This window comes from Anastrepha ludens, chromosome 6 (assembly GCF_028408465.1).
Source record: "Anastrepha ludens isolate Willacy chromosome 6, idAnaLude1.1, whole genome shotgun sequence".
Lineage (NCBI taxonomy): Eukaryota > Metazoa > Arthropoda > Insecta > Diptera > Tephritidae > Anastrepha > Anastrepha ludens.
This window is the reverse complement of record NC_071502.1, coordinates 115046958-115063338: the sequence shown is the minus strand read 5'-3', so window position 1 is coordinate 115063338 and position 16381 is coordinate 115046958. Positions and strand designations below refer to the sequence as shown.

Here is a 16381-nt window from a genome sequence, read left to right as displayed (position 1 = left end):
TCCTAATCCTCATAATTTTATTAGAGTTCATTGAAGTTTGGTCTCAAGTTGTTCTGAACTATTAAAAAAAAGCTCCTATACAACTACGTTTACAATTAAAATCGTCTTTATTTTCATGGAACATTTTAACCAAATATTTCTATAAATTTTATAATAAAATTTATTGTTGATTTTTTTTGTAGAATACTTTATTGCAATATTTCTTACCTATGTGAGTCATCTTGATCCTTATTTCCAAAAACTATAAAAATATTAAGATTTAAAAGGATTCATATTTTCCACAAAAATATTTTCCAAAAAATTTTATTTGGGGCCTGCTCGAACGAAAAGAGTGTGCAGTTACAGACAAAAGTGCAGCATTAATTTGTTTCAAATTCAAAAGCCCTCAAATATTTCTCGGCAGATGGCGGTAGTGCTCGATATCTTGTAAAGTGTCGGTCAAACAATCTAAAGTTGTCAAGGTTGTCATTTCCCCTAAAAAAGTTCGTTTGCTGTTTTTTGTTTGTGCCATTTAGTTGTGAGTTAAAGGGTGTTAACAATGGATGGCAACAAAGGTAAAATTCGGTATTTCTTTGATAAAGGCGGAAACGCAAGACAGGCTCCTATAATTATGAACGGTGTTTATGGTGCCGATACTGTAACAGCTAATTACATGCAATTTTGGTTTCGTTGATTCCGTTCAGTCATTTTTGGTGTGAAATATGCACCTCACACAGGCAGGCCCGTCGTCGAAAATGTTGATAAAATTACAGCAATAATCGTAGTTGACTAGCATGCGAGTAGTCGTATCATCGCTCAGGAGCTAAAGATCGCCCATAAAACAATTTTAAACCATTTACGCAAAAGTTTTACGCATAAATAATGGATCTATTTTTCCCCAAAATAATGTAGATAATTTACTATTTTTTCAACCTACTTTTATATAAGTAGTTAACTCGTATGCAAGTTATTTTCCTTTAATGTGAATTTCAGATCAGTAACTTTTTAAAAAGTTTCGCTATTTTTAAATAAATTCTTTCATTCTTATCAAATACATTTCGAATTTGCCTTTTCATTTGCCTTAAAAAAAAAAAAAACAAATTCTAAATATTTTAACCTCATTGTGTGTATCTCTTAGATTTTTCAATATCTTTTTCAACAACATTATAATAGTGTAAAAACATTCAAAAGTAACATCAGCTGTGTGAGCAAGTGATATACACGAAACAATTTTACTTTAATGTTGTGTAATTTTTCTGAAATGCAGCAAATTATTAAATTTTACTTACTTAGATATGCGTATGCAGGGCTGTGGGTGCTTTCTGTGGGACCATCGAAAACTAAAATTTCAATTAAATAATAAAGCCTAAATGTATACCGTCACCATGGCGTATGAGTGCCGTACGAAATGTGCTCTAGATATTTCACCATAAAAAGTCATTCATACGCAACGTATCACCAACGTTGTAGTCACTAAAATAACCAAAACAACTGAGGCGCAGCACAAACGACTGCAAATGCATGTAAAAGCATGAAAAGCAATCAAAAATGTACAAACAAGCTGCACATACTTATAAGCTTATCTACACACTTACACTATTTTGTGAGTATGTGCTCCGGCACAGCACAGCAGGCTGCTACAAAGCTGTCCGCTCCCTTGGCACGGCACCACACGATAGCCAATTTATGAATTGTAAAATCATGTTGAACTTTCACTTTAAATGACAGAGCGTCTGACTGGTAGACTGAGTGACTGAGCGACTGAGTGACTGAGTAACTGAGTGACTGAGTGACCGGGTGACTGGCATGGCAATTTGCGAACAATACATACCTGGCTGTTGAGCAAATAGTCACAAAGCTCATTAATACCTATCCATACATACCTAAATAAATATTCAAATCTCTATTCATCAGTTGACCTTTTGTTTGTTAATTAAATCACTACCCAGCACAATACCGACTGTCATACATTGCTGCCACCCTGCTGTTATAGCTGTTGTAATTGTTGCAATACTTACGCATTATTGATTATTTCTTTGTACGTGCACGCTATATTGGTTTTGTTGTCGCTTGCATTTGTTGCTATAATTAATAGTTGATTTTGCTGAGGCATTTTCAACCAGATGTATGTGTGTGTGTGTTGGTGTTACTACGGTAGCGGTTGCGGTTATTCTATGCATAGTGAATGACTTTCATTTGCAAATCGACACAACGCCACTACTTCAAACGCTTAATTCCCACCCACTTCCAATAAATGTACACATATAACAATTACTCAGAATTTGTAGCTGCCTATTCAGTGTACGATTTAATACTGTTAAATTGGCTAACAAGGTAGTAAGTGGGTATTTTTTTTTTGTTTTTGTTCAAATTTTGATGATTTCTTGGAAAAAGGATTAATAGCAAATGGATAGCCGGCTTTTCGTATTTTCAATTAGAAGAAATGGGAAAATATACCTGTTTAAATGCGTTTGCCTATGCATCTACACGGGCGTAGCATACAGAGGTAGCTGTTAGTGATTTTGAAGGACAGGATCTTCTTTCAAACTAACCTGCAGAAAGGTTGAATCAATATTGATTACACTTGTAATGACAAATGAAAGATAGGTTATAGCTTGAACCACATTTTATACCCAAAGTAGCCACTGAGAGGCGCAGTGGTTAATATTTTTCATATTATTATTATTTAATTTAATTTACAAAAAGATGGAATGAAGGCCGATATTGAATAGCCAATTCCTCCAACCTCATTTAGAAGAAATATCAACGATTTACCTTTTGTCTCAGAAAAGGGTTCAGTTTCAGCGACAACCTTTTCTTGCGAGCGGAATTTCTTACCGGCGAGCATTTTTTAGGTCTGCGAGAGTCAGTAAACACTGGGAGTAAAATCTGCAGAATATGATGACAATGGGAGCAAGTTGAAGTTCAATTTATGTAGTTTTGCCATTATTTCGCAACGCCTACTTTGAACAGAGTTTTCTCATAGCCAGATCTTCATGCACGTACTTTTGATATCTTTACGATGTCAGCTAACTCACGCAACTTCACGTTTCGGTCATTCGAAACGAATTTGTGGATTTTTTTGATGTTTTCTGGTGTTACCGCCTCATTTGAGCATTCATCGCGTTGTGCATCATCGGTGTCTCTACGACCCCGCTTGATGTCAGCAAACCATCGTTTTATTGTTGTTCCTGTCGGAGCGGAGTCTGCATAACACTTTTCAAGTCATTGCTTCGCTTGAATGGTATTTTTCCCCATCAAACACGAAATTCTTTTTGAGCCACTGCTTTGAAAATAACAAAACTAACGTCACTCTTAGCACAACAACTCACGAACTAATGAATAGAATATTAAGAAATTGTAACAGCTGTCCTTTTAAGCTTAGAACTCACTTAAAAAGAGATGAATGCAATAAAACTAGTGCCATTTATGTGTTAAGGCCGGGACTTTTCAGCCCATTTGTTTTATAGATTTTGCAAGATCCAATAGTGTTTGATGATTAAGTCGGTTTTGGGTGGCTTTCACTCTATTTAGTAGCCTTTTCATCATAAAATTTGTGTGCGTCAATAGTCTGCTTAAGAGTCTTCTGCTTGCGCTTTGTATTGGCTCTTCAAATAGTATCAATATCGGGGCCGCACTGAATATCTGTGATAGATATGTCCCAAGGTGCATCGGTCATGGTACTAAATCTTTTAGACTGGACTCGTTGTAGTATACTGATTTAGAATACTTTTTGCAGCAGTGGCCCAAACCTCAATTCCATATTGCAAAATCCCCATTCCGGTGCAGTTGTCGCTCAATAAATGACTTATTTATTTACAATCAAGCCTCTTCATGTAGAGAACAATTTAAAATAGCACAAAAAGTTAAATAAAATGTTCAATAAAGAATTTTACGAGAGTCGCCATAAATTTTGTTTTGTCTACTTTATCAACAAAAAGTTGCACATATATAAGCATAAAACATACAACAAATCCCGTTGTTTCAGAAAACATCAAATGACTTGTGTATGCAAGCAAGGCTGTAAACTGTACTTAACAACTTTTTCGCGCCTCTTAACTCTTCCTTATCTACTCCTAACTGAGCTCTCTTTTCTTTTATACTAAATTCTTCATTGCTGAACTGTTTTTATACTTTTTCGTTGTCAAACCACATTTTATAAGACTTAAGTGCATTTGTGGCTGTACACGTTTGATTTTTTTTTTGTTCTTTTTTTTTTTTTTGCTTTTTATGGCTAATTTTGTCGTAATAGAAAAAGTTTCTAGCAGTGAAAGCTCCGGTGTGCAAGAAAAGAAAATCACTTTTTTCAGGTGTACTTGCGTAAAAATATTGAGAAGATATACTATTGTATTTTTTTTAAATAATTTATTATTTTAAAAAGTAAAATCTGGACGAATAAATATTTTACTGCAACTGAGGTACAAGGCAAGTTTGTACACACATATGTATGATGCCGTCGCAAAATGTGTGGCTGCCTATCGCTCATAATGATTTCGGTAGAAGCTACAGAGACGCGAAAGATACATATACTCTGCTGTGTTCTGTGCAAGTGCCGTATGCTTTGAAAAATGCGTCTCATGGTTCTAGCGACCACTTTCTTCTAGAGCCAGAGCAGTTGAATCAAAGCGTCTTTAAGAGAGCTGTTAAATTCACCAAAGATCTGGATGGTTTGGGTACAGGTCGGGAGAAATCTTTTTGTGGGTAATACAAATGATTGCTGTGGCTTGTTTAAGCGCAGACCGTATAACCAAATAGTAACCAAAACGAATTACCCTCTTGATTAAAAAGTTCTCAGAATATATTCAGAAAATTCAAAATACAAATTTATTCCTCAAAAGTGATATCATCAGGTTCAAAGTACTCGCCCATCAACAGCAACGCACTTATGCTAGCGTGTGATCGAGACCTCGAAACGTTGCTCGCACTCTATTTTCATAATAGTAATTAGAGTCGTCTTCGATTTTTCCATTACTTCTTTTCGGCTGTTAAAACGCGTTCCCCGTAGTGGTTTTTTGACTGGACCTAACAGAAAAAAATTGCATGAAGCCATGCAGCTGTTGTAAGATATTCGTTTCGTTGCTGCTAAAAAATTTACAAATAGTGATGGCACTATGGGACAGTGCGTTTTCATGGTGCAAAATCCACGAGTTATTTTCCTACAAGTTCTTTCTTTTCTTGGGGAATTGCTTCACGTAAAGGTTTCATAACTTCCAACTAATGCTAGTCCTTATTAACTGTTCGAGCTTCGTAGAAAAATTTGTGGTGTACAATACCACATATGCAATGCACAAAAACCTGAGCTCCACTTCCGTTTTTGACTGAAACCAGTCAACCAGTCAACCTCGTGAAACCAGTGGACCTCGTTAATTCGGAGCCCTCCACTCATTCGCCTGATATCTGCATTGCGTTTCGTACTCATGAACCCATATCTCGCCTCCAGTAATGATGAGTTTGATGAATGTTGCGTCGTACTAAGCCCTGGAAATAATTTTAGAACTGTAACAAATCGAAAGCACGTCCAGAGGTAGATTTACTCAAAATTTTGGTAGAAATGCTAATCACAGATGTGGCAACCAAAACCTAACGCTTGTTGCGTGAACTTTTTGATCTATACTAATATAGTTTTCATAGATTACTTTCAGAGCGATAATTTGTTTACTGAAAAGAAAAAGAATTCTCCAGAATTATTCACGAAATAGGTTTCCCAAGCAGAGGAAGAAAATGAAGAAGAAGAAAAAATGTTGAAGCAAATTTTGCTTGGCATTATTATTGAAAATATTTCTTTGTCTCCTAGGACATTACCTTGTCACGCAGATGAAATAAAGGGTTTTCCAATAACAGGTGTTATTTTGAATAGGATTGCACTATCGAAAAATGATTACCAATTTTTTATGGCCGGAATTGGATGGTATTGATCTGAACAACGTTTATTTTCAAAAAGACGGCGCTACGTGCCACACAAGTAACGAAGCCATTGATCTTTTACGGGGAAAGTTGCCGGACCGTGTTATCAACTGGCCACCGAGATGTTGTGATTTAACACCTTGTGACCTTTTTCTTTGGGGCCACGTGAAAGAGAAGGTCTACGCCAACAGCCCAGAGTCGATTCAAGATGGAATTCGTGAGGCTATGGAGGGCATAGGGCAGCCACTTTGCAAATCTATTATTAAAAATTCCATGGTGGTAGTTGGGGAAGGAGCCAAGGAATCAAAAATCAAAATCAGGGTCTTTAGTAACAGTCAGGCTGCTCTGAGGTCTTAGAAACCGCTCGCACCTCTTCCAAAATGGTACTCTGTTGCAAGACAGCATGAGCTTGAACTTACATAGGTGTCAGGCTGTTCGAGGTTACGAATTGTCTGCTGAGTTGGCAAAATGTACTTCCCTGTAGTGTTCAATTGGACAGGAGCCAAGTTGAAAAACAAATATACCGAGAACAGTCGGGTGTATCAAACTGACCAGTACCAAATCTCATGAGAACCGTTAGTGAAGTACGGACACCTGCAAGACAACCAAGTGTTTCCTGAAAAAACATGACAGTATGGTACCAAGTTTTCTTTTTAGATAGAAGAGGAGTGAGCTACAAGCCCTGATAGGACTAATTACGTGGCACTGTCTGATGATTACCATAGGAATCTTGTTTGGACTATGAAGATCGTATCGGAAGGTGATGTTGACTGTTGGCGTAGTGCACCATGAGCACCTTCCATCGGGCCAGACAGTCAGTAAAGAATATTATTTATCCGTTCTGAAGCTTTTGAGAGATGCTGTACCTCGCAAACGGCTGGAAAGGTGTGCGGACAATTCTTGGATTTTGCGTGATGATAACGCGTCATCGCACCAACCCCAAATTGTGCTGGATTATTTGACCAAACACCAAGTAAATACCAACGTACAAACACCGCATTCACCTGATATGACCCCGTGCGACTTTTTTTGTTTCCCAAGTTGAAGTTACCACTTCGGGGAAGGATATTTTAGTCGATAGAGGAGATCAAAGAGAATGCGGCGAGGAAGCAGAAGGCCTTTCCTTCATCGGCCTACCAGGAGTGCATGTGCAGACGGGTCATATTTTGAAGGAGATAAAATAAGTTTGCCTGGAATTTAACTTTGTTTCGTTTTATTTAAACATTTCCGGTACTTTCTGATCATAGGGTATATTTCTGGGTCGGATGCAGTGAAAATGGACAAGTTACATTCTTTTTCCTTAGACAAGCTACCAAAATTCATGACAAAAACTGGTAAGTTTGCTGACCAATAATGACTACTTATCCCACCTGTCCATCTCTTACCTTTTAAATCCTATCTGTCCCCTTAAGCGTAATGCGAAATATCGCCTAATTACTTGGGGCAACTACCAGCCGTTAAAAATTCGCTTCCATTCTATTTCACGCTGCATTCGATTTGCTGAAAAGAAAATTGGGCATTTGAATGATATTCCAAAGCGGCTTTGTTAGTGCCGAACAGAAAACACTTCACGATAACTTTCACAGAAACTGAACTAAATCAATTTCTGTATTATTTATTACAACAAAGCAGCCATTTCAGACCAGGTCGGTGCATGCACAATTTCACAAATGTTGGATAGAATTAATAAAAATAGACTCAAAGAGTGCTGTAGACGCAAGTGAAGAAGTCATTTACTTGAGATCTGATCTCATAAATAATGGCATCATTGTGCAATGCCTAGCTTAAAAATATGGCAAGAAGCAATTTGATTTCTCACTACCTTTCATTCCTTTCGCCCTCATTTGGTCACCCATTATATATGTATGTACCTGTGTAGTATAAGTAACTCCCACAAAAATCAAACTTTTGATCTAAACATCTTAAGCCACTCCAAACTGAAATTTATTTTAAACAAGTAAATTAAAATTTTGAACAGTAAACTGCCACAAAAAGCAAAAGGCCACTAACGGCGCTGATTCTGATTCAATTCGAGTTGCTGTGGTCGCTCCGTACTTAGTTATGTACTTCGCATTGTGTTTCATTCAATTTTGCTATTTTGCTTTATTTCATTCTCCTTTTTTCTTTGCTTGTGCTACTTTATTTTATGCCCATCATAGTTTATTTATTTATTTGATATTTTGTGTTGAGTTAAAAAATAGAAAAATTTACATAAATGCAAAAAATGTGTTTTCCCCCAAGAATAAATAAACTGAACAAAAATTTAACACGTTGGCCGTACGCCAAATGCGCGTTAGCAGTGAACAACTTGCACAAATGCAGGAAATAAGAGAAATTTATAATTTCTTAAAAGTATGACAGCGACTGAATTTGAGTCTTCTTCCAACAATTTTTATGATACTGACATTTTTTTAAACTTAAAATAAGACAAATAACATTGTGTGACAAAAAAAAAATTAAATATACTTTTATGTAGACCTAGCACAACTTATGGCTATAGAAAAACTAAACAAAATGGTATAGGAGAAATTTCCAATACACCCCCAAAATCTCATTTTATGGCCATAAAACCGTTTTTCAGTAGGTTGATGTGAAGAATCACTCCTAACTTCGCCAATTTCCATCCGATTTCGAATTTGTTTTTTTAGTTCGAAAGAACAAAAACAGTGTGTTGACAATTTTTCTGAAATGACAACTGACGAGACTGTAGGCGGAAGTATTTGGAATTTTTTTATTTTTTCTCTATTTTTCAACTTTGACATAACTTTTACGATATTATCCGATATTGAGGATTTTTTTTAGTACACTACTGTTATAGTAAATTTAATTTTGCGTCGAATGAGCTATATTTGACTGTAATTGAATTAAAATTAATAGAGTTGTGTGAGTTTTAAGATTTTATTATTTTTTTTTTTACTAATTTAGGAATAACTTACGCTAAATGGGAATAAGGACGTGTTTTGATGCGTTATTATAGATACGTAATATTTATTGGAGTATATATGTATACATAAGAGTACACTGTACTGCATACAACAGAACTGGTTAGAACTAACGAAAATATCTGACATATTATAGCACATTTTTTTCAATAGAAATATGGAAAAGCTCCCAAGTGTACCAAAGTTCACACTGTACATTGATTAACAAAATGTCAAAGTTTTATTGTTTGTTTCATGGAAATTCAAGAGATATAAATCAAAACGTTGCCAGAAAAGTCGAATTTCTCAATATTCTCCGATGATGTGGCATCATCAGCCTTATCATAAACCAGATGATTATTATTTTTATAAAACGGACGTAAACGGTCATCATTATAAAGCTCGAAAGCACATAAAGTATGCTGATGTTGCAACTGTTAAGAACCCCGTAGTCTTGGACGATATGATTGACTCAACTGCAGGTACTGAAGGAAGCTCAACTCATTGCTGATGATAATCAAACTGATAACAATAAACCTGATGATGAAGAGTACTTTCCGTCAGGTTCTAAGTCTTCAGAACGACACATTGTATCAAATTCAGATTTTCAGGATCTTTCTCGTGATTTACTTCTATCGGGAAGACAATCTGAAACGCTCGCTTCTCGATTTAAACAATGGAATTTAGTTGATTACGACTTCAGATGAATGATGATGATCGAATTTCTTACAGAGAAGTATTCAAAACTGATGAAGAGAATGACAAATGTACCGTACCATACTAAACTCTAAAGGGCCGTTTCCAATGCATTTTTAAGTTTGGAACCAGTTCCGTTGTGTACTGCACCGTACCGCACCGTACCATACCGTACAATGCTGCACTGCACAATACTCCAATAAATATTATGTGTTTATAATAATAACATTTGTTATCATTTTCATGCTTCGATGCCTACATACCAAATTAGTACAAAAAAAAAAATAAAATCTTAAAACTCACACAACTCTATTAATTTTAATTCAATTACAGTCAAATATAGCTCATTCGACGCAAAATTAAATTTACTATAACAGTAGTGTACTAAAAAAAATCCTCAATATCGGATAATATCGTAAAAGTTATGTCAAAGTTGAAAAATAGAGAAAAAATAAAAAAATTCCAAATACTTCCGCCTACAGTCTCGTCAGTTGTCATTTCAGAAAAATTGTCAACACACTGTTTTTGTTCTTTCGAACTAAAAAAACAAATTCGAAATCGGATGGAAATTGGCGAAGTTAGGAGTGATTCTTCACATCAACCTACTGAAAAACGGTTTTATGGCCATAAAATGAGATTTTGGGGGTGTATTGGAAATTTCTCCTATATCATTTCTCTTAGTTTTACTATACCTACAAGTTGTACTAGGTCTCCATAAAAGTATAAAATCGCTGTCGCACAGTGTAATTTGTATGACAAAGAAAGCTGCTCAATCAATTAGACTCTCAAAGCAGACGTACAACAGCAACCTGTGCGCAGAGACTGATTTTCAGAGGAACTACAGTAATGAAGTCATCATAATTTTAAATGATAGCCAGGCTACACTAAGGCTCTATTATTTTTCGAGCGGAATCTTCAATAGCCGTAGAGCACATATAGGTATTAAACTCCTTGATGGCGATACGCAATCACCTTCAACTCTTATGCAGTCTTGCACAAGCAGGAATAAGGAAACTGAGAGACTAGCAAGCAGCGAGCTCTTCTGGAAGGCGGGTCAATGCACCATTGAAGAAGTGCCCAATAGCGAAGAGAAAGTACGAAGATACGCCTGAAAGTATCATACACTGGAAATATCCCAGTCAAAGTACTTTGTGACAGGGTACAAGCTTAAGCTGCTGATAGCCAGACATTGAGCAGTGCGAGTAGCTCGATACCCGCTCGAAGTCATAGTGAAAAGATTTCAAAATTTTGGCCAATTCAGTCTGGCTCTCTCAATTTGAATAAATGCCTGATTGGTTTCACATAGGACATGACAAAGATTCGTTTAAGAAAAAACTGAGATTATGTTGGTGATATACGAAATGTAACTCACGTTGCCTCGTTGCCGTCTGAATAGCTGTTGATTGGAAAAGTACGTGAAAACGTGTGAAATGAGCGGACATAATTCTGTTACCGAGCACTCAATGACGTGGCAGCAGAAGCATAGCGGATGGTCAAACCTTGTAATCTAGCAGCGTTTAGTCAAAACTTGTTCATTTATCAAGTACTTGCTCAACAGTTCTGAACTTGAAGAGAGGAACCAAGAAAAAAAGAAGAGCATGTTCAAAATTGACCCAATAAAAAAAATTAATAACCAATACTTGCTCCAATTTACATATTAATAACTTGTGCTGAAATTTGTTTAGCAATTCGCTTTATTACAAAATAATCTTTCTACTTTTCTACTGCCTATAGAACTTATGTTTGAGTTGCTAGGGGCTAGAAATCCAAAATTAAATTAAATAAATAACAATAGAAATCTGTGTAAAGTACTCGGCGCAAAATAGTTCTTTGGCTATTTTAACATTTTTTGATTCTACATACTGATTTCAACAACGTAAAAATGAGTTGTATTTATCTCCAACTGTTTGGCCTTGAAGTTATCTGCTTCTAGCTATGTAGCCCCGCAGGTATTATTGAGTTGCAGGGGTGGTGAAATCTCTGGCTCACTGGCCCTAAAATAAGTAACTCATGTAGGTGCCTTCACAAACTCATTTTTAAACCAAGCAGAATCAGAGTGCAAAGCTCAAAGTCCACGCATGAGCGACTTAGTTCTTGGAAAATTGCTCTAAAAATTGCTTTTATTTGCCAAAACTGCCCTTATAGCAAAAATTGCTAAAAATTGCTCAGATATATGCATGTACATAGGCTATTTAGTAGCAAATTTAGCACACACAATTTCTGGCTGAGCGTTTCTTCGATAGCGATTAAGGCAAACAAGTTGAAAATTTTTGGGTTGCCCTGTTTACTACTTTAAATGAGCAATTCTTGGAGTTGTAGATATTTTGGGATATTAACCTCTTGGGTACATTTGAAGTCTGCGAAACGTCATGCACTTGTTTGCTTTAGCAGCGGATGACGCGTTTTGATTTTGTTAATTTATTTTTGTTTCGCAATTCTAATTGCTTTAAATGTCACTAATATTCTAGAAATAAACGATTTCTTACCTGAAATGTTCGGTAAAATGTAAGTATGTAAAATACCACTCTGAGCAACGAAAAATTAAATCCGTTCCAAATGCAAATATTTTCTCAAATAAATCCGTAGGTTAATATTAACTGTAGCTGTTAGTTTCGGGCGATGGGTACCACGTGATTTGTCCTGTGCTATAGGTATATCTTAAATTCAATAAAAGTGAGTTCAGTAGACAGCTTTTACGCTCAATGCTTTTATAAAAACTGGAGTCAAACACAGATTAATATAAGGTTGTCAAAAAAGTCTTGCGGTATTTTTATTGAATTTTCAATTATTCATAAAATTGGTTATAATAATGCGATTGAAGTCAAATATGTGCCGTTTTGTTCGATGACGAGTTCCCAACGAGATGCCAACTTCATAATGCCCCTCTTATAGAAGCTCGCTTCCCTATTGTCAAAAAACTCGGAGAGCCAATTTTCACAGGACTCTCTTGTGGACAACTTCCGACTACCAAGCTGTTCGCCATGGACAGAAATAGGTGGTAATCACTTGGTGCGAGATCCGGACTATACGGTGGATGAACTTTGTTAGGAAGAATATCAAAACTTTCTGCGTCTTTGTCTTTGGAGCAATATTTTACCCACTAATCATATAGGCGCTCGCGTCAAAAGGGTTCAGTGTATTCAAAACCATAAAGGAAGCTCAGTTCGTTCACAAAATTTAGGAGTTATGTATATTCCAGCCTCCAGCCTCTCTCTCAGACATATGTACTCACACCTCACGCACACATTGCGTTTCGTTGAATTTTTCGCTAAGAATATCTTTCCTTCAAAGCACACATTCGCATACTCTATGCACACACATCACGCCTACGTGAATATCTCTGATGAATAATAGTTTATTGGTATTGGCACTTATTGTTGGTTTTTCTGGGTTCATTGTAGCATTGCTTCCGGTCTTTCATCACATTGGGTTAACTGATTACTCTCGGCCAACAAAAGCAACTTAAAAGCAGTTAACTTACTCAAGGGTGAATAAGGCAGCTGCTTCTGTCTGAAGTTGCATTTCAAGGCCGATTTTGACAGTTTGGGAAAACATCACAAAATTCTATCGAAATTTCTTCATTTCCTCTTAAATTTACAGTTTAAACTTAGTTTTCGCAGCAAGCATTAATAGGCTTCATGAAATGTGGATAAACTTTTTTTTAATTTTAAACTTTCTGGTACTTTCCAAAAATTTTAAATTTGTTTGTGTGTTTGTAACCAACAGCAATTAAGAGCCATTCAGAACCGTGGCATTTGCAAATTCGCCGAGGAGGTATTATGCATATATGTAGAAAACGTGAAATGTAGCTTCACCCTCCAATTGTGTGGTGCAGCATGGCGTATGAGTAACTAAGTGAAACCGAGATGGGGAAAAGAAGGAAAAATACATTTTTAAAAACAAAAAATGAATATGAGTGAAAAATAACAAACATACAAATGAATAAAAAGCGCAAATGTAGGAATGAGCGAACGAGCGAACGAGCGAATGGGCGAAATGGACAAAAGGTTTTCGAGAGGCGATGTGGAAGACAGAAGTGAGGCAGTCGATTTCTTGCGCTAAAACGTGTTACAAGTAGACGCGATTGATTAAATAAACTAAAATTAAATTAAAGTTCTTGGAATTTAAAAGTAATCACAGGATATATAAAACACGGTTATTATCCAGGTATCGTCATTATTGCTCTCTGAAAATGTTTTTAGCCGACCTTCAGTTAAATTATGTTTTCACTACCCGATTTCTTCGAACAAATGAAGAGACCTACAATTTTATGCTGACTTCTAACGGTAGGGGAATTTCATGAGAAACTTTTTCTTAGCAAAAATTTGATTCGATATTTGCCGGATCCTTATTAGAATTTTTTTCGTTAACTTAATATTTCATTTTCACGGTGGACTTCGAATTATTAATTCTAAATATTTTGTTGTAATGAGTTAGACACCTTGACATCACTCTAAACTAGCCACATAGCGTGCGCTGGCTGTAAAGTGATATAAAATCCACCCCCCTAATCGCATAAAGGCACTTCAAATGTTTTAAAATCTTTATCTTGGACCTCTGCATTGGACATTGGCCTCTTTCACAAACGACTGAACGTAACCGAGTCTTGAAGTGAGCCGATACTTCGACGTTTCAAGATTTCGGCTGAAAATTTTAACAAATTCTCTAACGTAAATTGCTGAAAATAAGTTTTTTAGATGAATCATTGGGAGGCTCAACTGAGTGCACTAGTTTCAGTCTCCTGCTGATAGACCATACAATTCGCAAGCAGAAAAACTTCAGCTCAACTTAATGAAGATGAAATATTTTCAAGTCGTTGAGGTATGTTTCTTGCCAACCCACTGATTCAGAGAAGCAGCGATATTATTAAAGACCAACACATGTAGATATTCAGAACTAGTTACTGTTAGGAGTAGACACCACTTATGCCTGTGGTGGGAGTTATTCGTGTCATTTTTTCGCAAATTGGGCGATTGGTCTGTCAACTTAGCCAAATCATGTAGCTCGTTTTGTCTAAATTCCTCTACTTTCAACTTAATTCTGATTCGTTCATATATAGGGGGAAAATGCCAAGTATGTCTGAAGGACATGACCCTAGGCTGAATCTGTGGCAAGCATCTTTATGAAATGTTTTCCAGATCCTATTATTGTTGGAAAAGTGCCAACCAAGAAATTATATTCTTCATTTGGGAATCTGAAAGGTCCTTGGAAGCTTAGAATGACGATATTGGAAAGGAAATGATCTTTTAAGTTATATTGACTCTCTTGCAGTCCAATGTATTTTTCTGTTACCCAAAGTTTTTTTAACTATTTGTATATCTGCCTATTTTCTTATCATTATTTCTGAGTTAATTTCATAATCATGCCCCCTAAATGACTTTTGCCAGTTCCAAATTAGCTTAAAACCTAAATTTTATCCTTTTTTTTGGTAAAAAATTTCAATATCCCAAAACTGAAAAAAATTTTTGTAAGGATGTTAAGAATTTAGGTCTCATATTTTTAAGCGGAAAAATTTTAAAATTTTGGGTCCAGCCAGTAATTGAAAAAGTAAACTTACTGATTCAGAGAAAACAAATAAGATAAGCTAAATCTTGTCAGCTTGATGGTTTGATCATTTGGAGCCCATTTTTTTGGTATCTAGCGAACATTTCCGTTCGTGCGAAACGTATAACAAAAATCTCAATTGCAAAGTGTTACGTATACGCAATGTAGTACCACACTGCCCCGGCTACTACCACTGACTGCTTGCACTGTCGTCACGGCGACGAAAAACGGTACTTACTTGTACGTGCCCGCAGGCTGCTTGCTCAACTGGAGTGTGAAATCTATAAGCGAGCTCGGGCGAGCTTTGTTTACTTTAGCGTAGAATTTCTTTATATATTTCATGTATTTTTGCTCGTCTTTTTTTGTGCCTTTTTCATATTCGTTTTTGTTTTTTGAAACAAACAAAGCGCCATTTTGCCCTTAGGCCGTGCTAACAGTGATACATACAAAAACGCATACATATTTACGATGCACTGAAAATGTTAAAATACGAGTGTGTGTGCGTGTGTGTTTGAGTAATAGTAAAGATGTATGTACTCACTTATATGTATGTGTATATGAATCATATATGTGCTTACGTGCATACTAAGTAACATTGACCTTGAATGCAGCAGCCATGAGGGAACAGCCAGTAGGCAACACCAACGCCAACAACGACAGACACAATAAACTGGCGCTTTGGCGGTCATACGCGCAGTCTGCCACACAAGATGGGGGCTGGCTTAAGGGAGAACTGCACACACTCACACACACATACACAAAATACGAGTATATGCACAATTGCATCCATATTAAATAAAAGTGACACTGAGCATGAATTTACCAGCCAGCTGACAAATGAAAAAAGTAAGTAAATGTTGCTCTGGGGACGCTTTTGGGCGACTGCAAAATGACATCTAACTTAGCTGCTACCTAAATTATTAAAGCAATGACAAATTTACACAAAGAAACAAAAGTTGAAATTGCACAAATTCTGTTGAATGCTTCACATAGAAAATTCATCAGCAAAGTTATGTATGTGAATGCATATATTTGTATATATGTAGAAAGTTATGAGTTCGCAGCTGTTTTTTAGACAATTTTATTCTATACTTTTCACTTGAACATTATTTAGTACTTTCCCTTCATTAGTTTTGGGCAGACAAGCTGCTCCTGAAATGAGTTCACTCGATGGCCAATGTGGCGCCCAGGAGATATGACTTCACTCAGCTAAGTAATTTGTTTAAAAGCATTTTTAGCCACTAGCAACTAACTACCGCAACAGATGTTGTTTTGCTGTTTTCTTTGTTAAGTTTTTTATTTAGTAATGAGAAATTCAGTGATGGTGTTCTACCATG

The 16381-nt window shown here is 36.2% G+C and overlaps 1 protein-coding gene across 1 annotated transcript in view; it reads left to right on the top strand.

The window, feature by feature from the left end:
- The window catches only part of LOC128868682 (uncharacterized), a 184010-nt gene that overhangs the window by 20750 nt on the left and 146879 nt on the right, over nucleotides 1–16381 (top strand). The gene's annotated exons all lie outside the window — the stretch shown is intronic.